General features: G+C 44.4%; 1 long non-coding RNA gene across 1 annotated transcript in view; it reads left to right on the top strand.

Annotated features, from left to right (window-relative positions):
• LOC142055908 (uncharacterized) overlaps positions 1 to 25,103 on the top strand; it is a 203,044-nt gene that overhangs the window by 97,790 nt on the left and 80,151 nt on the right. Inside the window, exon 3 of the long non-coding RNA XR_012660123.1 lies at positions 13,477 to 13,587. This is a non-coding gene — a long non-coding RNA (uncharacterized LOC142055908). The remainder of the gene's footprint in view (positions 1 to 13,476; positions 13,588 to 25,103) is intronic.

Genomic DNA, 25,103 nt, shown 5'->3' with positions numbered 1-25,103 from the left:
TGCTAGAGCGCGCTCTGACCTTCAGGAGAATGCTTTTTCCACTTCATTTTCTTAAATGTGCTGGGCTTTTTAATGTGGATTAATCTACACTCTTCTCACCAGAAAAGTCTCTCTTTATCATTGGCAAGAGGCAACTATGGGGTTAGCGATGTCGGAGGGTGGTAGCCAGAGTTCTGGGTGACACTTTCAGAATTGCCAAGTGATGGTCCTTGCTAAACAGACAAGTCTTACATGATTTTTTCCAGTTACTCCAAAACCTGCCAGATAGATGTAGTTGTTGCCTTTTTTTAAAAAAAATTATTTTTCTGTCCTGTAAGCTACTCTTACCTTCGATCAGTCCCTGATTTGGCTTGGTACCATAGCTAGCCAGGAACACTGCTGCAGCCAAGTGAATTTGAACCATGGCACGGATGTGAAATTCCACATACCCTTACACAAGCAGAAGCAACAGCATTAAGCATGACCAGAGAAGAGATCAAGTCTTGAAGTGGTAAAGAGGGACTTGCGGCATACACGTGCTATAATCCTGTGGAAAAATAATTTTGTTTAGACTCATTCCTGAGCAAAATCTGCAAGCGCTTAAGCTGCTTTCAGTTTTCTGAAAGGTGTCTACCTCTAGACACCTCATACCACTTAGGTCCACCTCAACAGGGCTTGGTATCTAGCGTCCCTCTAGCACTTCAGGCACCTAAAGTGCCCACGTGATGGTTTTAGTCTAGAGTGGTTTCCGAAATCAGTGTGTTACATTTTAAGATTCTAAAATGAAGCTCTTTAAAATCTGCCTCTGCTTACGGTCCTGAATGTGTTAGTCAGTCTGAACCTGTGTTATGCTCCCAAGACCTTAGTAGGAGCTGAATACATTATTCTCTGACTGATGTGAATTTTTTTCATAAATGAGTTTGAGTTTTGAATAATGTTGATGAAATGCACACAGTTTATTAAACAGAGCAATTCTAAGTAGTCTAAAGATTTACTGTTCATTAACAAATGTTTGAATGAACTTTAAATGAGAATAACCCAGGAGAAGCAGGAATGATGTCTTCATTGTAACAGGTACATAAATATAGTTCAAAATGGAGGAGTTTCTTTCCAGACACCAGTGCCTTCTGCTTTGATGTAGAGCTATGCGGTGTGCACAGCCAGTTGGGGAATGTTTTGCACATGCATCTGTTTCTTTGAAGCCTGATTAGCAGCTTGATGAGTTTAGTGGAAACATTTGACTTTCCCTCTGATGCTCTTTGTGTCGGTTGGGTTTTGGGTTTTTTTTTTTCTTTGACCTTGGCAGTCTGTTGGCTTGTGGTAGGTTTTTTCCCCCCTTGCATCTTCCGTCTGGCACCCCAGAGTCTGACCCTGACCTGAAATACCACGGCGCTTTGGGGAGCTGTGGGCGCTGTTCCAGGTTAGTAGTGCGGGACGGGGCTCTGCTGCTGCCCTTGGGAGCAGCTTTCCACCTCTCCATTCACCTCTCTGCCTCCTCAGGATCAGAATTCTGTTGAGCACTTCCACAAAGGTCTGGCCTTTCACTTAATTATATGGAGTGCAAGTAATATCTAGCATCCACAGTATTTTATCGACACTGACAGGCCTGCATAAATAAATAAAAATCTTACTTTATGCAGTGAAATATCTTGTTGCTTTTTAATAAATCAATAACCGGAGATGACACGAGAATAGCATCTTGAAAATGATTTTTGAGGTGATGTGGAAGGCACTAGATTATACTTATTAGTGATTTTTTTGCAGATTGTTTGGTTTGAAGTAAGTTCCCTGAGGAGATGTCCAGAATAGTCTAGAATTACTGCTAATCCCTGTTTTAGTTAGCATTTACAGGTCTACATGTTTCTTAAAGTACAGAAGGTACCTTACTTTTTCAAGAACTGGTTCCAAAAGTCACTACCAAATAAATATTGCTGTCCCATTTCAACTAACTGCACATTTTCATTTATGGCATAGGAGAAGAGTTGATCTGAGCTGAGAAGAAATAGCTCAGATTTCTGGCTTTACTTCTGTAGTCAGGAAGGGTTCTTTTTCTGGACAGCGTTACTGGGATGCCAGCACTTCTGTGCACATAGCCTTTGATAATGGTTAAGAGGTGTAGTACGTAATATGTGTATGAGTCCTGTATTAGCGAATAGTTGATACTCAGTGCAAAAATCAAGGCTCTCTTCAAATGCTGGTAGCTGTAAGGCTGAAATGGCAGGCCCCGCGTGGTGAAACGAAGAGCCTGATGGCACAGCGGTTTGGAAGTGGTGCGTATACTTGGGTCTCCTTCAGTAACTGCAGGCCTCCCCCCTCGGCTGTGCACCAGCTTTAGCCCAGGTGGGCAGCACTGAATCACATCAGTTAGTTCATTGGCTTCTGTAGGAAACGGAGTAAGTGTTCGCAGGCAGAGTGGGGTGAGCTGGGACCAGGGTTATGGTTTGTTCTGAGATTTATACCCCAAGATGCATCATTCAGAAAAGCTATGGCATGAGTAACCGGTTGCATGGTGGCATGCGCTTTATCTAGTTTAGCTTGGCTTAAATGTGAAGATGTGTCTTGAACTTGCGTTTGCACTATGGTGTATGCTTCCTTCTGTATTTATTGAAGCAGCTGTACATCAGAGCGGGTTTAATGAGCGCTGATACAAAACTCTTACTCAGTGGGAGACTTGCTATTAGTCGTGGTGTGCTTCAGGCTGATGGCTCGTTTGCCTGTGCGGTTTTCTTTCAGAAGAGGTTATTGGGTATCCTGGTGGTGCGGAGCCAGAGGTGGTGCCTGTTCAAAGAGTTAATTTCTCCATTCGTAATGGCACCTTTTGAAGTTATGAATGTTCACGGTACACAGGGACATGTAAAAAGTCTCTGGTGTGATGGCCTGCAGTGATAATTCAGCTGAGAAAGATAGGAATTTGTTGAATATTTGGCGTGTACAGTCACAAAAAGTGAGCGCATGTTGTCTGGATCGCCGCTCTGCAGATGCGTGATGCTGGGTGTCTAAAGCCTTGTTCACATTTGTGTGAAACTTTTCTGTCACCTTCCCTACTGAGAAGGAAAGATTTTTTGAGGGGCTGACTACCTCCTTCAAAAGGGAGTATCTGAGACATGAGGAGTTCCTTTGGGAACGTATTGCTCAAGTGTGGTGATTATTCTTTGCCCAGCAGCTACAGTCCAAGTGCGACTGTGTCCCCTGCTTGCTGTAACAGCCCTTGGAAATGTGCCTGAAGCCCCGATCTGGAGGAAAACTCGAGGACTGAGAGCTTTCCGGTTGCCGCTGATGGCTGTGGCTCCTTCCTCGATGGCAGTGGCTGTGTGTGTGCTGCTGGTGGTGATCTATCCACAGGCTGTGTGCAGCCCTGCCCATGGCGCACGCAAAAAAAAGGTGTTCACCACGAACACTTAGAAACCGTTGTTCTTGTCTGTTGCTTTAATCTCTTTCTAACCTTTGTAGGGTTTCTCTCTCTCCCCTCTCTGGTTTATTGCCTTCATCTTGTAGGCACTGGCATTGAATACTGATGAGGAAATACTTGGTCTAAAGCCAGCTAGTCAATTTTGGTTAATTATTTGGAATGGTGATTGGCAAAAACCCAGCCCAAATTTTTGTAGGTAACTTAGAGTGTAGGTTATAGTTTACTCATGGATAATGATCTCTACCTGTAGGTAGCAGAAGGGAATGGTTATTGAGATGCAGATGTGTCAGTAACAAAGGCTGTTTTAGGAAATGGCAAACACTTAGACTGAGTTATCTGTTTAATTACTGAGATTGTAACTAGAGCTGCGCGGTAAACCCACCTGTTCCTTTGACTTGATTTCCTGCACCTTAAGCCAGGTGAACAGAAATAAGGGAGAAATGGTTTATTCTTACTGGGAAGCCAGTTTCTACCTCCACTTACGTGCTAGCACAGATGTGCTAGACTTCTGGGATGTTGTATTTTACTTAATATCAGCCAGCAATAAATTGCTACCGCTTCGAAGCAAGCGGGAAGCAATTGGATCGAAAGGTGATTGAGAAGAGCACTTTTAGATTGTAACCTGTCGTGGGGCACAGCTTGTATTCTTAGCTAATACAGATTTTAGTGTTGAGCAGCCTTTGGGCAAATACCTTGCTCCTCTGAAGGTGATGAGCTCATCAAGCAGGCTCATGGGGCACCTTCTTAGTATCACTGTGGGTTTGCCAGAATGTCAGCCTTGACAAATGTTCCTACAGTGCTTATGACCTGAGGAACGCTGTTCCTTGGTGTAGCTTCACCCTTTTGCCTGTTTCCAAGCGTCAGTTTCTTGCTCCGCGGGCGGAAGGCAGAGGGTGTGATGGGTATTCCCAGGGAGGGACCTAGCTACCTGTTCACAGATGACAGAATCGCAGGTTGGAAGGGACCTCAGGGGTCAGATGATGTCATTTTCCAGAGAAGACAGAGGAGAAAGATGGGGAGTTCATGGCAAGGGAAGGAGGATGTAGAGAAATGGCCTGGTGAGATGGAAGGTGCAGGACTGGAATTTATGGTCGGGAGAAGGATTTTTGTCAGAATCGAGGGTTTGTAAGCAGGAGCAGAAACACTGCAGGTCTGCCCCTATAGTTCTCTCCTTGAAACAAAGACGACAGCTGAGAACACCAGCTTTTCAGTGATGTGGGTGATGGCTCATTCTCATGTATAGCTTGAAGATGGACTCATAGCCCCTACGATGCTTTGTAATGAAGTGGCAGCTTTACAGTAGGTTGACCGTAGTAGGAACAAAGCGAATGACTTAGTCCCACCACAGACGTAGAAGGCTTATTTTGGAGGGTGATGCCAATTTGAATGAAATCACTCTTCACAGGATGTTTAGTATGTTCTGTTACAACTGGCAACGATGTGCCCTCTTTTGCAGACTAGGGACAGATATGAGTTATCTCAAGCTTTGGCACTGTTGGGAGATTCCTGTTAATGTGTTCAAGCATTTGAACTCTCTCTCTGCTATGAAATATATCAGTCAAGAATTATGAACAAAAGAGCAACATATCCCAGTGTATGTTCAACACTCTTAAAAGTGACAGATATAGCAGTAGAAGACCAAGAAATTGATGGGCTCCTAGACAGCCGTTCCCTCCTTCTGTGAATGGACTGGACCCATTTTTTTCGTTCGCTTAAAGCTGTTTGCTTTGCACATGGAATCCACTGAAGTTTCCATCTTTTTGTTCCTTCCTCCAGTGCAAACTGTAAAAATCAAAAGCTGCTGCAATAGGATGATGTCAGGGGCCCAGTGGGGTGACGATTTGGTTTTTTCCTCCATTTCTTGATTATTTTTTTTAATTTGTTTTTTCCTCCTTATGAAACACTTTGGGACTATGTGGTGTTATTTCCAAAAGGGAACAGGTTGGAGACATGCCTTGGAATAAGAAGCAGGTCTTCAGGCTGTTATTCTGATTTTGCATTAGTGACAATATGAAATTCAGCTCTGCCCCTCAAGAAGAGAGCAGAGGCTTCTCCAAAAAGATGAGGAAAAAAACCCTTACATTTTGCCTAGCAACAGAGCAATGTCTCATTTCTGAAAATCAGATTCTTCAAGTCCTGTTGTTTTTTTGGCATGCTGACGTAGCAGCTTGGCTTCCTTACCGAATGGGGCAAAGGGACGTAGGGCAGCCCAGAAGGCTGTGTGCACAGGTACGGGGGGTTGGCTTGACCTGTGTTCTGAGGTGTTTGACCTGCCAGGTTTCCTTTGGTGCCTTAGGGAAGATCACCCTCCAGTGACTTCAGGCCCGGTGTGAGGGAAGGGTGCTTTGCAAGCAGCAGTCCGCCTTGCTGCCTGGCACCTACAGCTCTTGGGATCCACACATTCATGATCTGAGAAAAGCTGATTTAATACTACTAATTCTCGTGCACAAATTGCCTTACAAGCAGTGTTTGGCATAGTTGATATGATTTACACGTCAAAAAAAAAGAGCCTACCGAGCAGCAAGTTGCATCTATAAGAAAGCTGGTGGTTTGAGTGGATTGCATACGGCCCAGGAGAGGCAAGTAGAATACGAAGCATATGTTTGGCACCCACAGGTACTGCAGAATCAAGTGAGTGTGAATTGCTAAAATGTAGTTTACATAATATGGTCAGTAATATGCAACAGATGGAGTCTGAATGTACCGCTTAAATCATGAAATTTCTGAATGCTGTGAGGGATTGTACAACAGCAAACTTTAACTTTGAAGGTAAATTGATAAATGATTTTCTATTTATGATAGCAGGTGTGAGCAAAGCCGGTGGAATTAGGAAGGTTTTTTTACTCTGGATGGTAGTGCTGGCTACTCATGTGCATGAAATGGTTCATATTGGGAAATGCTCATGTGGAAGAGTAGGTGGTGTGTGTGACCCAGTCTGCAGAACTCCCTTACACTGATTCTAGACTCAAGTTACTGTGGGGTTTGGTTTTGGTTGGGTTGGTTTGTTTGTTTTTAAAATTGGAAAAAAAAAAAAAGTGCTTGTAGAGGTATGTGGATGGAAGGGAATTCTTCTGTCCCTTTATTTCCCAGTCAATTTTGGAGTAGTTCAGTTAGAGCAAAACCCTCTGCCCTGGTATTATTGATTGCAAATTAGCCTGGCTCAGCTTGGAAATGTTTCTTTCCAGGATCGGCCTGTGGTGTCACCTGGGTCTGGATGGTGCTTTTGTCCTTATGGGGCATGGCTGGGAAATAAGATTCCAGAGACAGACTGTAATCTGCGTGTATGCAAATAACTACCTGATAACCATGTTGGTCAAGCAGCGTTTAGTATTACAGGCTACAGAGTCTGGGAGTGGGGCTTAACAGTGTTACTAAAAAAGGCAAACCCCATTGTGTTTAAGTCTTTGACGAAGGTCATGATGAATAAGCGTTTCCAAGGCTTTTGCAGGGTACCTAACCACCTTGTACGCTGTTGAACCTAGGCCTTTATTATTACGCATGAGCCTTGACTACAGATTTGCTAAAGCACACAAAGTCACAGGTTTACGCTGCAAAAGGAAAACCTTTTCTGCATTAGCACCTGGCACCTTAACTCTAAGATGATACTGTCCATCGTCATTCAGCTAGTGATTCTGTTCTTGGTGTGTGCCGAGTGGTGCTTTAGTGGCTATATTGGGGTTCCACCCCCCAAATTAATCATTAGTGTGTGCAGCAAAAAACTCTGCTCAGTCTGCCTAGTAACACTGCGGGGGTGGCATGTTCCTTGTGGGACTTACAGATGCTTGATGTCTGGTTTCGCCAATGCAATATTCAGACCCACGCTGGAAAAGTGGAGGGTGCTTCCAGGGACGTACTTTACCTCGAGCAGCATTTTGCTGCCTGCTCTGTTGGTGATATACAGGAAGAAGTCACGCCGACGTGGAGTAGCACGGAGCAACTCCAGCCTGGACGTTAGAGAGGAGCATCAGGCCACAGCATAACAGTCACTGGTGTGTTTGCAGCGTGTGAAGGGTCAGGAGTCCGTAAGAAATTTAGCTAGGAGGCTTTGTGTGTGTAACTCATCGCTAACGTCTTAGCAGAGATGAAAGTTGGCACATATATAGTCTTTGCTTGGATCTTTTGTTGTTACATACTTTGCCAAAATTGAGTTTGGCTATTTTCATTTTATGCAAGTGTGAAAAATGTTATCTGTTTAAGTTGCTTCTTTGCACTTCTATGAATAAAAAATGGCTTTAATTAAATTAAGGAAGAGCTTTGACAAGTGATTTGTCTATAATACGTACTTATGGTTTGTGGCATTTCAAAGAATAAATAACCAAGATGTTGAGGCTTAAACATTGGCTGCCGCACATGTTCTGTCAATTCCTTCGTCAAGAGAGAAAGGCTGCTTTGAGTGTGGATTTAGGTCCAGATCCTGCATACGTGGATCTCACACCACCTTCAGAGGTAGGGGAGGATGCCTGTCATTGACATGGTGAATGAACTGAACTGGAAGCAGCCCAGGAAGTCTCTGAAGAAGTCAACTCTAGTTTTGTAAGGCAAGGAGAAGCAGGGCTTTGATTTCAGCTCTGCAGACACACAGAAGAATCAGAGACAGCAGGAAACTTGCTAAATTCATATGCAGATAAAACCAAATAAGCTGCAGCAGGTTAGAAAGAATTGAGGCTTTGGAGAGGCTTTGCTTCAGTCCCAATAACACACCAGCTGTAGGGGAAAGAGAAAGAGAAAGTAGTTGATTGTGGGTGAAAAAAATCAGAAAAAGAGGTTATCTGTTAACAAGTTTCCAGACCAAAAAGGACGTTTTGCAGCAAAATGCTTTCCAGGATTATTCACAGTGATGTGATTTTGGCTTTGCCTTCTTTAGCATTGGAGATGACTCAAAAATGGAAATAGAAGTGTGGAGAAAATCCTTAAAACAGTGAATCTTATGTTTTAAAACGTTTAGATCATATCTTAATTTGATATTGAGTTTTTCATAAATCACTTAGCCTTTTGACCTGCCAAATTTCATGGACAAGATGTAACTGAAATAGAACACAAGTTTCTTGAAAATACTCAACAGCCCCCTTTTTTTCTTCCCTTCAGTAAAAGTAACCGCAAAAGCCTCAGGTTTAAAAAACAAAAAAAGACCCAAACCCCAAACAACCAAAGCGACTGATGGGCCTCCTACAAACTTAGTCACTTACCCTCACAAGCCAAGTCCTGCTGTCAGCTGGCAAAAAAAGGTCCTGTTTTCTTCTGAGTTTGGTGTTAGTAGCTGGAAATGCTGATCAGGATGAATCCAGTGAATTCTTTGCTTGTGGGGTGGTAAATACTTGTTTGAATTGCGAAGTCGTCATAGGCTCAATTGTGCAGTTTTCAGTTACAGATAGAATTTGTCTGAGTAAATCCTTCCATGCCAGTATAACCATGGATGGATTGTACCCGTGAGCTTTGCCTGACAGTTGTGAGCTGGCATTACTGAAAATGTGAGAGTTCAGGACAGTGCTGTCAAAATAAGCAATTAAATGGTAGTGATTCACTTCTTCCTTGGACTGTAGAGCATATTAGAGAAGGAGGAGTAGACCAAAGGCTTTCTTGTGAGGTAGGAGAGCAGCTGGATTTACGGTATGTCTATACTGACGTTTCTGCCGGTGTAGCAAATTCTGACTGATATAGGTATTCTGGAGAAAAGGTTTTGGTTGCCAGTGTACCACACGCAAGTTTGTGATGCCATTTTCCTTGTCCAGAGAAGGAGAAAATGGTTTGACAGAGAAGGAAAAATAAGTAGTTGTGTACTTCTAGTTCATAACATGGTAGCTAATGCGTGATAACTAATTGCTGTCCAAAATCTTGTTAGCACCTTCTGGAGACAAGCCTCAACACCATTAAAATTAGACAAGTTGTGGTTTTTTTTTTAATGCTGAGGGCTGTGTACATGGGAGGAAGAGAAGCAGCGATGAGATGCTTTCTGTGTGACCATGGGATAGGGAGAATTGTTTCTGTGTACTGAGAATGGAACGACCTGAGGACTTCCTGAGCTTGCAGGAGGGGAGGACCTTCCCAGTGCTAGTGCTGACATGGAGCAGGTTCAGGATTTAGTGCCGGTAAAATAACCAGAATCGGGGGATTGAGTACCGATATGCCAAGCACCGAATGCTTAAGACAAGTGTTACATTTCTTCAAAATACTTGCTAATGTAATCTTGCTTTCTCAGCAATCTTGCGCATCGCCTTGTAAATACCGAGCAGTGAAATGTGATTTTTCACAGCCCATCTCAACTGACAGGGAAGAGGAGTGGTTTCGTGGCGTTCTCTGCCGCTTGCGGTTGCGCCCTGGCTGGTGGCTTTGCGAGAGCAGTGCTCCAGGCGCTGGTAGCGAGCTGCTTTGTCACTAGTGCAGTGTCCAGGCAGATTGGTAGTGTGAGCAACTGAAGATAATGAATAAACAGCAAAAAAATGGCTGTTCAGTTACTGCGGATAGGAACAGTGACCGTAATCGCTCACGTAGTTCTTCGCTGCAGTTGACACAGGTTTGCTTCCTGTCCCCCACCCTCGCAAGTCCATTTTTAAACACAAAAGAAAGGAACATAATGTAAACAGGCTGTGATTCAGCAAGGGGCTGTTCAATTCCATTCTCTCTGCATTAGCAGGGGTTTTGGCACAGGTTGGGGCAAATGAGAGGGGCTGGTGCACAGCATGGACCCTGTGTGCTGGCTGGGTTCTGCTTGTGGCTTCCCTTAGTCCAGGCCCTTGGATGGAGGGTTCTCACATCATGTGGCTTAAGTGCGTCTGACAAACCAGCCACCACTTAAACCTCTTTGTACTGTAATTCCCCCACCTCCCCCCCATATGAATTTGGTTTAGTGCACACGTACAACAGAGTTTTGGGGTTAGTTCTTTCAAAAACGTTGCTAGTTAGTCTGTACCAAAACTGCTCTGGAAATGAAATGGATGTGCAGTAAGTGGTGACATCTGCAAAATTTACTCAACGGTTTTTATTTTGCACTAGGAACTCTAATGGAGATGAAGCTTTTTTAACCCCCCTGGTTGTGAACATTTGCAGCTGCTTGAGGCTGAGACACAGATAAAGCTCTAGCATGTTAAGGACTGTACGCAATTGTACCAAGGCTTTGCAAGGCAGGCATAAGGGAAATGAGCTGCCATGGAGGAGGTATATTCAGAGGCTTCTCACCACTACTCCAAGTAACATCAGTCTGTGATGTCAAAGCATGCGCTGGACCCTGGAGGAGGTGATCAGAGCTTTGGAGCAGCGCCTTGCCCCTGAGTGGCAGCGCACAGAGCAGCAGCAGGTGGCACCTGGAGTTAAACTGAACCTGGGTTAGAGCCTGAGGCTGATCCGCTGTGTGCGCCTAGAGCGGCATGTCTTTGCTGCTCCTGCTGAAGGGCCCAGCGTGGCAAACTGCTGCTGCTGAGGCCGATAGGGAGCTTGGAGCGTGCCTAGGAAAAAGTCTGTACCTGCCAGGAAGCATGAGGACTCCTCCAGCTACAAGCTTGGCTGAACTTTGGGCCTGCTTTGGCTTTACACTGAAAAGACAGCGCATGTTAGCAGCTAGGAGGCAACTGAGAGTGAAGGTATCAGCTCACCTCAGGCTGTCATTTTTAGTGTCTGCGTTGAAATCCTAGGCCTTGGTTCCCCTGCTGTTTAATATGTCTAGCTGTCGCTGTAAATGCCTCGAGAAAGTTACAGCTATGGGTGGAGAGGCAGGTGATGCTGCTGTAAGCGTGTGGAACCTTGCTCCCGAAGAGCGGAGGCAGCGTTACGTGTGAAGCAGAGCGTAGGTCTGGACTTGGCCAGTTGCCTCTGCTCTTTGGTGGTGGTGAACTTTGCACGGAGCTGTCTCTGAGAGTGACTGTGCTTACTTCTGCAAGTCAGCTGCAGTCTGTTTTGTGTGGTACAGCCTACCTTTTTTTTTTTTTTTTTTTTTTGCCCTGACTCTTTGACACCCACCACCTCCCTGCCAGCCTGGTGTGGCTGATCAAGCTGTTCAAACAACTGGAAGACATCAGAAGTTAAACACTCATTATTTTAATTTGATGCTAATCATGTGTTAATGAGACTAATCCTTGCAATGATTCAGGTAATTTGCTTAATGGCTGCCTGGAGTACAGATTACAGCAATCAGTCATGTCTGATAAGATGTCTGTTGTGGAGGAGGTTGTCAGGTGGATGAGGTGGGAAAAGACTAAGGAGTAAGGTCTGACCTCGTCTAAGTCAGGAGCCTTACTGTTCAGAAAGGGGAGGGAAAAAGAAGCCCTGCTGCACAACCTTGTGCTTCACCACCAGATTTGTGTCTTCCAGCAGCCAGGGAAAAGCAGTTCAAAGGACTGTGCTTAAGGGCTGTTGTATCGGGGGTCTGATCCTCTCTGGCCTTGAGGAGTCGTCATGCGTGAGGGTTTACACTGCATCTGAATCAGACACTGTATTTTCTTGAGGTCATTTGGGTCATGGCAGAGCCTTCAGGTATAAAAAGACATCTGAATCTGATATCACAGAATCACAGGGGTTGGAAGGGCCCTCTGGAGATCATACCGTCCCACCCCCTGCTTGAGCAGGCACACCCAGAGCAGGGGGCACAGGACCGCATCCAGGCGGGGTGTGAATGTCTCCAGGGAAGGGACCCCACAGCCTCTCTGGGCAGCCTGTGCCACTGCTCTGGCACCTGCACAGGGAAGGGGTTTTATCTCACATTGAGGTGGAACTTCTTATGTTCCAACTTGTGCCCATCGCCCCTTGTCCTGTCATTGGGCACTAACGAAAAGAGCCTAGTCCCATCATCCTGACACCCACCCTTTAGGTATTTATAGGTATTTATGAAATCCCCCTTCGGTCTTCTGTTTTCCAGGCTAAACAAACGCAAGCCTCTCAGCCTGTCCTCATATGGGAGACGCTCCAGTCCCCTGATCATCTTTGTGGCTCTACGCTGGAATTGCTGAAGGAGTACCACATCCTTCTTAAACAGGGGGGCCCAAAACTGGACACAGCACTCCAAATGTGGTCTGACTAGGGCAGAGCAGAGGGGGAGGATAACCTCCCTCGATCTGCTGGCCACACTCCTTTTAATGCACCCCAGGATACCATTGGCCTTCTTGGCCACAAGGGCACGGTGCTGGCTCATGGTCAGCTTGTTGTCCACCAGCACTCCCAGGTCCTTCTCAGCAGAGCTGCTTTCCAGTAGTTCAGCCACCAGGCTATGATAGATATTATTTATGATCCTTCGCTAGTATGAAATGGTATAATAATGTTGGAATTGGTGGTATTCCCCTATTTTATCTGAGGGAGCCTATCGTGGGCCAGTCGGAGTGCCTCTCTGCTTCCAGCCATGTTTTGGATTCCCTGCTCTGCCTTTCCAGCTTCCTTCAAGGGTTGTTCACTGGTGCAATGTAACACTACCTGCATCCGTAGGGTTGCTGGCGTACGTCACTAGGGTTATACGGGGTGGTTGGAGGTGAGCTGGTTAGGATGAGAATTATGTTGATAAACAGAATCATGATTTAGTTGTTGCTAAGTAGTGCTGACACTAAGTCAAGGACTTCTCAGCTTCTCATGCCCTGCCAGCGAGCAGCCGGGAGGGGGCACAGCCAGGACAGCTGACCCAAACTGGCCAAAAGGATATTCCTCACCAGATGATGTCATGCCCAGTATATAAATGAGGGGGTGGGGAGGGAGTTGGCCGGGGGCAGCGATTGCTGCTTGGGGACTCACTGTGCATTGGTCGGTGGGTGGTGAACTATTGCACTGGGTGTTACTTACTTTATGTTCCTTATTTATTACTGTTGTTATTTTTCCTTTTTTTTCTGTCCTCTTAAACTGTCTTTATCTCAACCCATGAATTCTACTTCCTCCCCCGCCCTCCCCGATTCTCTCCCCCATCCCACTGTGGGGGGAGTGAGGGAGTGGCTGTGGGGTGTTCAGCGGCCTGCTGGGTGAAAGCATGAAGCATGACAGATGTGGTTGGTGATTGAAATATACGAACCTAACTATGGTGCGACTTCATAGGTTTGGACTACGGCTTGTGAGGAGTCATAGGAGGGAATGCTTTGGAATTTAAAAACCTGTGTTAACTTTTTTATTGTTACTCATTTTAGACAGACACCAGGAATCCCAGAAGTTTCTCAAAAAGGCAGTTGTGGGATGTTACAGTACTCGGCCTAATGCAGCGGGATCTGCACTGCATCCTAGCCGGCCTGCTGTCTGAGGTGAGTCAAGTGACTGTGGCTTTGCTCAGATTCCTTTCCAGCTCTTTGGATCATGCTTCTAAAGTTTAAAAGCTTTTCAGTATGGGGATCTCTGTTTACACACCTACTAACCTGTGAAGGCAAAACGTCAGTTAGGGCTTTTCTCTGCTGAAACTCTCTCTATATATCAAACCTCTGCTGCGCTGCGCCCCTCCCCCCCCCCCCCCCCCGCCAAAAAAAAAAACCACAAAAACCAAACCACAAAAAAAGAACCAACACCAAACAAAAAAAAGCCACCACAAAAAAAAAAAACACATCACAGCTAAAACATGTAATTGTTCATCTGGACAAGATGGGCAAAACAGGTAAGGACCTAAGTCTTACCCTTTTTTCTGCAGGTGAGGAAATGACATGTAGTGGAATTTGATAACGAAGGGCAGATTGGAAATGAAACTTAAGTCCTGTACTGTAATTTCAAGGCTGTGTCTTGATTACTGTGTTCACGCATACCTCCTAAACTGGAAACCCACACTGCTTCTGTTTAGCAATGAAACTTGAAATATCTTTTTGAAGCTGCTCATGTCTGTGCTGTATTGCAGCAGATTTTTGCTGAAGGAAGAAGTGAGGTTCCTCTTTCAAGTTCAACAGAAGTGCTAATCCAGGATGAAGTACCTCTCACGTAGAGTGAACCAAGCCTAGGTTTAAATGAGAGGATGCAGGTGCCCAGATATTATTGTCGGTAAGATGGTAATGTTAGGGTGCTTGTCAACACATCCTTGGTATCTGTCAGTGTGGGCACATATGATAAACCTACATGCTGAGCCTCAGCACCTGTATGTTGCAAAGCTGTGTTGCCTATCTGAGCGCGGGCCATCTCTAAACCCGTACAAAACACAACGGGAGAGAACGTTGTTTCACGTGGGAGATACATAGCCGAACAGCTACCTGTGAACCTAGAGGTTGTTTTACCCTGTCACCCACAGGAGTAGGGCATTGTTTCAGAGTCCTCATTCAGAGGGTGTTGAAGCAACTGGTGCGCTTAGATTCATGTGTGTTTTGGGGAGGCAGGCAGCATCTTCTTTTCCTCAAGGTATACGTAAAAAAATGTATGCTCTTACAAATTGGAAAAGCAAGGTTGATCTACAGAAGGGTACTCAAAGCTGGGCGGCCTAGAGTCAATATCTAAATCCCTGAGGAAAGCAATTCCTAACCAAGCACAGTTCTCCTCCTAGCTTCTTATAAGTAAGTTCAGGCAGGTCCTGTTAGGCTACTCCAGTTGTGTCAGGAACTGAACTGCCTTGCGGACCTAGGGCTTAAGCGTGTACTGCTGGGAAAAACGTTGCAAGGGAGGAGGAAGAGGCAAAGCAGTTGAGGTCACTGCTGGTGATGCCAGGCTGCTAAAATGTGGCCTTGAAGGCAAGGGAAGGCAGTTTCAAAAGCCCTGTTAGAGTACCTGGTGAATTGTGCAAACCCCCAGGGGCTTGCTAACAACTGCAAAAAGAATGCTGAGCAGAGCTGCAAGGCACGCAGAGCTAGGCTTCCTTAGTGCCGTGGCGGTGCAGACAGGGGATGTTCAGCCTCATTTTCCCAGACTGGCACGTAGGTATGTGAGCTGGGGTTTGGGATTCCTACAGTAAAGAATACAGTGGCTTTTTAAAACCTGTATTAGAAGAAAGCCACGGATCACGTTCCTGTCTGCAAAGTCAGGACTTGGAAAACATGTTCCGTTTGCTTTCAAGATGCGTGGCAGAAGTTACTGTTTGTTCAATGATATTTTGATTCAGCCATTTGTGGCAAAATATGCTTGGATTTAATCAATTTGCATCTCTGCTTAAGGCCGAAATTGTTATAGGCTTTAGGGGGATGACATTGTCCTAAAGCACTCATTTAATGATTTAGAGTAAACAGATGGTTTTATTTTTTCCCACTAGAACCTTTCAGCTTTTCTAGTTACGTAGAGATAATAGTTATATCTCTCACTTTGATTAAAATGCACAGTATTAATGTCTTACTCTGGTTTCAATTGCATTATTTCTCTGTGGGTTTTATTAAGTACCGTGGAGTTAACATCATGCACAATAAGCTGTGCTATGCGAGGTTCTCGGTATCAGCCAACATTGAATGCAGGACAGTTGTCACCTTGACAGGGCTAACAGTATATAAGAGCTTATTTGGTGTTGTTAAAGGAGGTTGCTATGCTGTGCTTGCTTGAATAAGTGAGCATTTTTCTTGTACGGTATCTGTTAGATGATATTGGGCCCAATGGTAGACAACAGACAACAGTAGGTATTAGATTCTTTAGGTTACATTAGGTTACATTCTTGAGTAACGGGCTTTGAAAATGGCACTGAAATCAGGGGCAAACACCACTGCTCCTCAGGAGTGGGGGGGATGACTTTGAATGTGCATCCTAATAAAGAAGTTGGGAAATTCAGGGGTCAATTCAAGCAAAGTCAGTTCGGAGGTATCGCAACAAGGAGGTACCAGGTCAAGGGAAGAGGTGTTCTCTTCTGGATTTAGGCTGTGATAATCTTGTGTCTGAAGGTATATCTGCTCTTGGGCACTTTCTGTTGATCAGCCAAGGAAGGGTGCGCCAGCATCACTGGGGTTGTTGTTGACTTAGCCCAAAGCAGATGAGGAAGTGCTCTTACTAACCCTTTCTACCAGCAGAGCCCTGGGGAGGCAGCTGGAGTGTCTAGAGGAGGATCAGTAACAATCAGCTGCAGAATGCTGGTGTCCCTCAGCCGGAGTAGCTGGGAGCTGGGCTGGCAGTCAGCTCATCGTGGACTCTTGCGAACAGGATAGTAGGACAAGTAGGTGTCACCTGAAATTAGTGTGAAAGATATGAGAGCTCTGCATGTCCACAGGGAAACAGATGATATTGCAGCCAGCAAGCATGTGATAGATAGCGGGAGCTTTGGAACGTATGTGACTGCTGATTTGACGTAGTTGTGGGCAGCCTAGGCAGGAAGGTGCAGGAGGCTAGGTCGTTTAAGCTGTCAAGATAGCTGGTCATACAGGAGCTCGATGACAAAATGCTGAACACACAGAATTTGGGATTGGAATGAAGCAGGATCTTGTTACAGCCTTGGGGGTCCATTTGTTTGGGTTTTTTTAAGTGATTACTGAAGAAAAATGTCAATGCTGTGTTAGTCAGTGGATCGACCTGAAGGTCGAGAATGCTTTTTAACAGATAGAAGGGCCTGGTTTAGAAATGCCTTCCAGGAACATCGGTGCTAAAACTCAAAAAAAAAAAAAAAAAAAAAGCGCCCATATGGTTTGTGATAAAGTGAGTGGCAGTCCCAGTTTATAAGTTTTATGTCTTGTGCTGGTTAGTTTTATATGTTGGTCACTCACTGATCACTTGACCTGTCACTTTTGCAATTATTTGTGAGCACGTTAGGTTTATCAATTAGTTTTCCAGGCTGTAAGTTACCTATTTTGAGAGCATAATTTGTTTATATGTTTTAACAGCATGATTTGTTTCGTGTTTGTAATTAATTTTGAGCTTTGAGTCTAAAATTGCATGACAAATGATCATGGAGAGAGCTATTACCTTGAATAGTACTGCTAAAGACTTGTAATATACTGGAACTTTGTCTCTTATTACTGAGTTGGTTTTAGCAGTCTTGAGTCTGGGATTTAGGGACACTATTGACATAAGAAACATAGGGTACTGTGACATTGCTACTCTCAGACCAGCGGAGTCAGCACTCGCAACCCTCGACATGCTTCACTAGCACGCAAAGTGAATATTAAGTAAGGCATTGGGTGTGAGAACCCCTTTATCCCCAACTGCAGAAAACTCAGGGAAGAGCTAGAGATCTGATGCAGAGGCTGGAGATGGAGACACTTGGAACTCAAATCTGTCAGTTTTATTCTATGGAAGAGGGACTAAAGTGACTTGCATGGTTTCAGTTTGTAAGTATCTTGGGGGGGGCGGGAGTAAGTTCTAAAGGGCTGTTATGCACAGCACAGGAGGAAGTTCAGCGCAAGGGAAAAGAGGGGAAACCCAAGTCATAAGCTGCATTTAAGGAAGAGATCAGGCAGCGGGTTTGAATCCGTGAGGAAGATGTATTTAATTGCATGATGCTTGACTTAGTCGAATGCCTTGCTACAGGATTACTGGACGAGCTGAAGAAGTTGAGGCAGTGGAAAAAGTGAGACTGACAGAAAGCCCTGGTACCATGCAGTTGATGCTGTGAGTGTAGGCTGTGTTTAATGTAAGAGCTGGGTTATGAACTGTCTGTCCTCTGCACGGATGACGTCCAGCGTTAACCTTTTATTTTAGCCAGACAAGTTCTGATCACTAGACAAAACTACTGAGTGCTGTTGCACAAACTCCATTCGGGCCTAAATGATTGGTATTTCATGAGGAAACAGAGCAGATGATGTCAAGCTTCCTTCTGGTGCTGGTCTCTTAATTAAGAGTGCTGTTAATTTTGTCGCCTGCTGCCGAGTCAGGTGCTTGGCAGTTAGGGCTTGGTTTCAGACTAGGTTTGCATGGGTTGGTCCTCTGCTAACTCACAATTACTGAGCAGAAATTGGGGGAGCAAAAGGATTTTCCCTCAGAAATTCCTTTGCAGCATGTTGCTATGGTGCCAATGGCTTTTCTACCTGAAAACTATTTGAAAGCTTCTCATAACTTTTTAGCCACTGAACTGTCTTTGGTAAACCCCCCAAAATAGGCCTGTTACTCTCAAAGTCATTATGTAACCATGTGGCTCTTCTGGAAATGGTGTATTATTATGCAAAACAAAATCATCTTAAGCAGAGATAGGAAATGTCACAGTGTTCCTCTGACCAGATAGCATACCTTAAGGTGAGAAGAGATACTGATTCTGCCTGAACTTCGGTGAACATGGATTCTGTAGTCTACCTCAGTGGACTAGTTTCTCTCTAGGACTTCTCGTTTCCCATTGAAAGCTGGTTTTCAATCTAGAATTACTGTCCCGTGTTAAAAATGGTGGTTGTGCTTTACCTCGAAAACGTTGATGTAAATGGAGGGACATTGATCAATCTCTCTGCAAAGATCTGTTGCGGGTTTTACTGAAACTTTAAGTAGGCTTTAAGTATGTGCTTGCAATAAGCATACACTACCTAGATCATGCACAGCTACAGTGAAAAATTTATGTGAACAAACACGTAAATGAAGGAGTGCCAACACCAGGAAGGACTTAGTAAATTATGCTGTGTGACTTCTTGGCCCAGTCAGTCAATCTTATTTCAGAATAGCGAATGGGCTGCTCTTCATGAATTGAGCAAAGCACCTTGAAACAATACAGACAATCCAGAAACAGAAAATGGCCATTTCCTCCACTGAAAGCAGTTTTTTATCGCTGTTCTTTTTTTCTTCTTAAAGAGCTGGATTGGGAAAAAATAACTTGCCCTGAAGTGACGGAAGCTTTCTTCCTGTGACGACAAGATTTCCTTTTTGGAAAACGATACAATATCATCCCACAAGCCAAAGAAAATGTTGAAAATTTCAGTGTCAAACTTCTGTTGGACATACCCAGAAATGTGTAATTTCTCAGTGAAACTGCATAAGGCTAAAAGCCACTTATTAAAAGTGAGTAAATTTATGATGAGGATGATTTCAGGGAGACTCAGAGTTATAAATGGGTTTTGAAGGACTTTGTGGGTGGGGTGAAAGATGGCAAAATTGAGTTTAAGGTTGTTTAGGCATTTAAAAATGTGACAGTGTTCTCTACTTAAAAACACAGAAAGTTTTAGGGACTTGGATGGAAAGCTTTACTTCACATGACACTTCTAGAAAGTTCTGTTCAGTAAGTGTCATTTTAGAGTAGAATGTCCATTGTTAAAAAATGCATATCTAGAGATAGAAATCAGTATCCGTAAATAAAAGTTAAAGATAGGCAGCTTAATTAAAAGAATTCGGGGGGGGTGTGTGTGTATATATATATTCCTTTTTTAGCATGTGTGGCTTAAAGACCCAGAGAGCCTGGTGAGTTTTGCTTCTGTGCATTAAGATACATGTTTCTGCCTCTCCTAAATTAAGGAACCTTTAACAGTAGAACTTCGGCCTAAAAACACTTTGGGTCTTTTTTAAATACTGTTACAGGAAATAAATAACTTAGCTTTTTATTTGGGCAGCGTGTGGTATTGCTGAACTTTCTTGGCCGTTGACTGACAGACATTTCAAGTATTTCTTCTTCAAACTCTTCAGGAGGAACTCGTTGAAAATATGCATGAGGTTGAAGCGGGCAGCAGTATTTGGGGTGCTGGCAGTAGCTTGAACGATCTGCAGTTGGGTCTTAGTTGCTGTGTATGCTCTCTTATGAAACCTGCAGCGAACAGCAGTCAGTGACTAGCCTCTTCTGTTTCTCTACCAAGATGAATAAAAAGCAAGAGGGTTTGTGGAAAAATACTACGTGCAAGTAGATCCCTGTTGTCCTCCCGAAACTTAAAAAGTTTGTGACTTACATCTTGTCTAGAAGTACCTTGATTTGCTGGGACCATTTCTAAAGGCTGGTGGGAGTGCACAAAAATGGAAATAGCAAAACTGTTACAGTTCGTCCTCTACTTCTGACTGATAATCCACTAACTTGTGTTTGGGAAAGTGCACATTTGGAATGTTTTTATAATGTGGGCTATTATCCCTCTAATTCCCTGTCCATCTGTAGGATAAACGTTTAGACTGTGTGTAAACTATACTGAGTCTATATCATACATAATGTATGACTGTATATGATAACGTGCCATGAATGTCAAATTTTATTTTATTAAATATAAGCTGCTCTTCCATCTGCGCGTTGGAGACCCCATATATTGTTTGCCAAAAAAGAAGCACAACTTCCAAGCGTTACATAATTTCACATGCAATGATGTGAAATACCTCAGCTTCTCCTCTCCCTTAAATTGCTACAACTCCATTAGTTTTAATTCCTAATTCGTGGTTTCTTCTTGCTGAGTAAAAGCAGCATCAGACTTGCTCGGCTGAGTTAGTCTGCTAGAAATACTGATGGCCAGATCCTTGACCGCTGTACCTCTGCTGGCTTCAGTGGTATAGCAACAGCTTATGCTGGTGGAGCTCTGTCCTCCCCCCCGGCCCCCCCCTTTCTCTGCAGCGATCCAGCGCTCCAGCAATGATGAGGCCTTCAAATGAGCAAGGAGACAAATGTTTGTCATAGCTTTTTAAGCCTTGGCAGACAAGCTGCTAGGACCTTTAGTTGGCACCTATCTGTGGTTCCAAAAAAGCCAACCTTGTCACGGCTGCCTTTTTTTGGTCTTTTTTTTTTTTTTTCTCCCCTCCTTTGCAGAGATTTGACATTGTATGTGTGCGTGTGAGTCTGTGTGTCTCTTGATACTCTGCAACAGAGATTGACAGGAACCAGAAGCCAGGTTCATCAAAGCCACAGATTTCTGATCCAGAATTACAGTGACTGATTTGTGCCAACACAGGCCTAGACTGTCCAGATAGACTTAACAGGAGGAAAACGTAATGCCAAAAAGAAGGAAGCTGAAACCTAATTAATCAGAAATAAATAAGTCATCTTAATGGCACCACAGAAGTATTACCAATTTAATTTGAGAGTACCCTATGTTCCATAAGGATGACATTGTGCAGTAATTCTACTGCCAGTTACTGCCGTCAGAATTGCTGAATAGGAAGAACCAAATGAGTTACTGCCTCAAATGGTCTGTATTTTGCACATTTAAAGCTGCCTGGTATTTTAGGTTTAAATTCTGCTTATGACTTTTTGCCTCTCCCCTGGCCTGTCTTTGAAGCCATGTTGCTTTTCTGTTCTGTTTCTCATGGTGGTAGAGTAAGCAAGGCTGATAAATAGTACAGCTGATGTTTCAGTTGGTAGAAGCCATCAGACTGGGCAATGACTGCTGAGGGTTGTGTTGCAGTAGAGATAGTTAGGTTTAATATTAGAGAATTACTTAATATTAGAGAATTACCTAATATTGGAGCTTAGAAAGCAAAGACTTGCTGTCTGTCGCTGGGGCTGCCTCTGTTGGATTCTTTGGCTTGGAAAAAGATTCACTCCCAGGAACAAAGGTGGAGAGGTTAGGAAGGCTAACCGGAGCTGTGATGATTTCCTGCTCTGTGTTGCAGTAAGTAGAACTGGCGGGCCATAGAGATATGGGTATTTAGCACTTCTTAATTCATCAGCAAAGACTTTCAGGAGACATTTCTGACAATCACAGTCTCTCTTGGGGCTTCTACGCAGCACACTTTGCTTCAGATCATGGTAACGTGGGGCTGCTTAGCACTTGGAGGAGCGCAATGTGCAATTATCTCATTTTGCTCCAGTGTGAGGCTGGGCTAGTGAATGGGAGCAAGTACTGGGTGTTCCCGGCTGCCCCGTCAGTTACAGAAACAGGCTGCCCAGCAAAAGACTCGGCCCTGTTGAATGGCCTTCTGGCGAAAAGCCCATCCCGTTTGCCTTAGGAATGAGAGGATGCCGTGCCTTTTCAGAAAGGTTGCTTGACCTCCCGGACTTACTCCCTGTGGGCTGCTAGGAAAGGTGCTCAGTCTTCTCTGGTCTTTTTCCCCTCCTCCTTGTGTAACAGAGCCCTCTCTCCCCTTTGTCATGTCTCTGCCGTGTTCTTCTGGGCCGAGAGGTTTTGTCTGTGTGTCTGTAGGGCGTCCTGCCCACAGGGCCTCTCGAGTCCATCAGCTCGTTGTGTGAAATACCGACAGGAGAGTTAGATGTTGCAGACTTCAAATAGCTTTGTGACTAGAATACAGGGAGAGGCATTCAAGGAAGGGAAATGCATGTGAGGACATAATAATGTGGTATGTTATTCAGGAAGGGAGGTAGCATGCTGTCTGAGGTAGACCTAGGAAGTTCGGGGCATGATGGGAACTGCAAACAAGTTGTTCCACAACAGCAGAAGCGGTGATGGTGTATCAAGTGTCATGTCAAGTTACCAGAGGTCCCAGAGAACAGGATAAGGGAGGGAATGAGGGGAAGATCAGCCCCACCCAGGACTTGGAGAATGTGAGAAAAGAGAAGGGCACTGTGAAGAACTGGCACAGCTGGTGGTGTAGGTCAGTGGAGTTAAATTGCTTGGCATGAGGAGAAGAGCCAGGCTGAGACAAGGTAGCAGGACTCCTTTGCTGTTCCCTCTGGATTTGCTGAAAGCCCCTTGTTATTGCCTTACAGAAATGCGTTTAAAGGGAGAGAGCTGCTCTTAAAGACTTGATGCAGTTGTCACTGCTAGGAGGACGGTAACCAAGTCAATGGCTACCAGTTATCTACTTAACGGTAGTGCATGAGCAATTCCGTGTTTGGGTTACCCTGAGTGACACCAACAGTGTGTCTTGCCATTTGAGACAGATGCTCTGTTACGCTTGTGACCAGGAGATAATGAAAGACGGTACTTGCTGGAAAAGCTTGTACTTCAAATAGTCAAAATGGGTAAGATAGAAGAGGGCAGTCAGAGGTGCTGGGAGGCTTAGGGATAGAGGTAACAAAAGAAATGAGACTTCAGTCCTGATTCTGTCTGAAATGCTGACCTTATTTGGATGTAATTTGGCATTCAGTTTTCAACAACTATTAGACCCCACAGATTAAAAAAACCCCAACCCTTAAGAGAGATGTTGGATGAGAGAAAAATTGCTTCTGTTTCCTTGGTTACGGAAGAATGTGAATAAATTATATGGAAAACAAAAACCCTCAGTATGTTCTGAGCGGTCATTTGTGACAACTGGTCCTTTAGGTGTTTGCACTGGGAAGAATGAGCAATAGCTCATTCTCTCTGAAACTGGCCCCGTACCGCTTGCATACAAGGCTTGAAAACCCACTGTCATGGGCACCAAGACTCAGGCCAAGTTCAGTGTTTGGCTGGGGCTCTGCTGGAGCTGTGTGGTGACTGAAAACAGAGCTCCTGGTGATGGACTAGGGAAGGGAAGAGCGGTAGTAGGGTCCCGTATCACACCGTAGCTCTGTGTTAAGATAACCCCCTGCTTAAGACAGTCTCAAATTTTAAATGAGTTTAGGTCTGAAGCCTAATTTAGAAATCTGCAGAACCTAATTTTCTACTAGCTGGGCTTGCAAAGCCTAAGTGTGACTTTGGGTATTTCCATATGGAGCTGTTCTACCAGTATGAGGTGTGAACTTGAAGTTCCTCCTCTCTAGGAACATTATTTTGTGGAATGCTGTATTTTCACTTAAAAATATTTTCTTTTTGATCTAGTTGATGTCATTTTGGAAGTAGTTTGAACTAAACAAGCAAGCTATTCTTAGTGTAGAATAAGTAGATCCTTCTGGATAGCTATGCCATTTTAATTGTGTGTTTATTATGTAAATGTACCAGCGATGCTCATTCAATTAAGCAAGGCTATGGATGTCTAGGTACCAAATTTGCTGTTGAAATGGGCCTTGCAATATGTTATCCTTGTCTTCTCGTAATCCCAAGTCCTGCCTCTGTTCTAAAGGCTACAGCAGCTATTCTGCTACACACCCAGATCTGATTTCTAGCTGGATTGCCATCTGAGTCTTGTCTCCACAAGCTGTGAGCAATACTACTTTGCTTGTACAAAATGCTTTTCATCCAAGATACAGAGAAAAGAGTTTACGGTGGGTCTGTGGCAAAGCCAGGGATGGAACAAAGGTCTTCAAAGTGCCACTTCTCCACCTTGGTTACAGAAGAACTACCAGAGAGACTGCGTAAAGTCTGTAGATAAGCCATCCCAGCGAACTCGTTAGTACAGGGGAACCAAGAGAAGACCAAAGAAGTGAGTGGTGCTTGCCAGCAAAACAGGAAGGAATGGTGACGGTATGTACATCCCTTGCTGTGGAGGCTGGCATACAGTTTGTCTTTTCAAGGATGGTGATTGCAAGTGTGGCACATATAAAGGATTGTTTTAATGTTGCTTGTGGCTGCATCCCACCAACAGTTTTGGAGTGTGTGATGCATTGTCAAAAGTGGGTTTCCTCAGAGCTGCTGCAGGAACGTGTTTGGCAAGCCTAAGAGCCCTCAGACCACCAACAGAAGGGAAGGCTATGAGATAGCCTACTTGTAGTTACATTGAGGACGGTGAATGAGAGGCCAGAGTTGTTAGTGAGAATGGAAGCAGATAGGATTCTTTGGAGGAAAAGAGGCAATTATTTAGGGTGACGCCACAGTAAAACCAAGTGTGCTGTCCTAGAGCAGCAGCCTTGGGATCCTTTCTTTCCAAGCAAGAAACTGCCAAAGAGAGGGTGATGCGCTCAAACGGCAAAAGACTGTCCTTTCGGGATCTGCTGCTGTGGAGCTGGTTAGCTTTTTTTGGAGCTCTTCAGGAAGCAGTGGAGCTAGTGCATGTATAGCCTTGACATAGCAGATCAGAGCATTCGGGTAAAATTGTAAACGAAGACCTACTGTCGTGCAAGTCCAACGACATTCCTTAATGACACATGAGTATTTTCAACAGTTGCAAGTCTGCGGCATGCAGGCCAATATTACTGCTGGGACTGTTGCTGAAACAAGGGACTCAGAGGATCATTTTGTTAATTTTTGCTATTTACAATTCTCAGACGTGAAAAGTTAACACAGTTTGGAAGACTCTTTTTCTTTTTTCT

The sequence above is a fragment of the Phalacrocorax aristotelis genome, chromosome 4 (genome assembly GCF_949628215.1).
Source record: "Phalacrocorax aristotelis chromosome 4, bGulAri2.1, whole genome shotgun sequence".
Classification (NCBI taxonomy): domain Eukaryota; kingdom Metazoa; phylum Chordata; class Aves; order Suliformes; family Phalacrocoracidae; genus Phalacrocorax; species Phalacrocorax aristotelis.
This window is presented reverse-complemented; position numbering and strand designations above follow the sequence as displayed.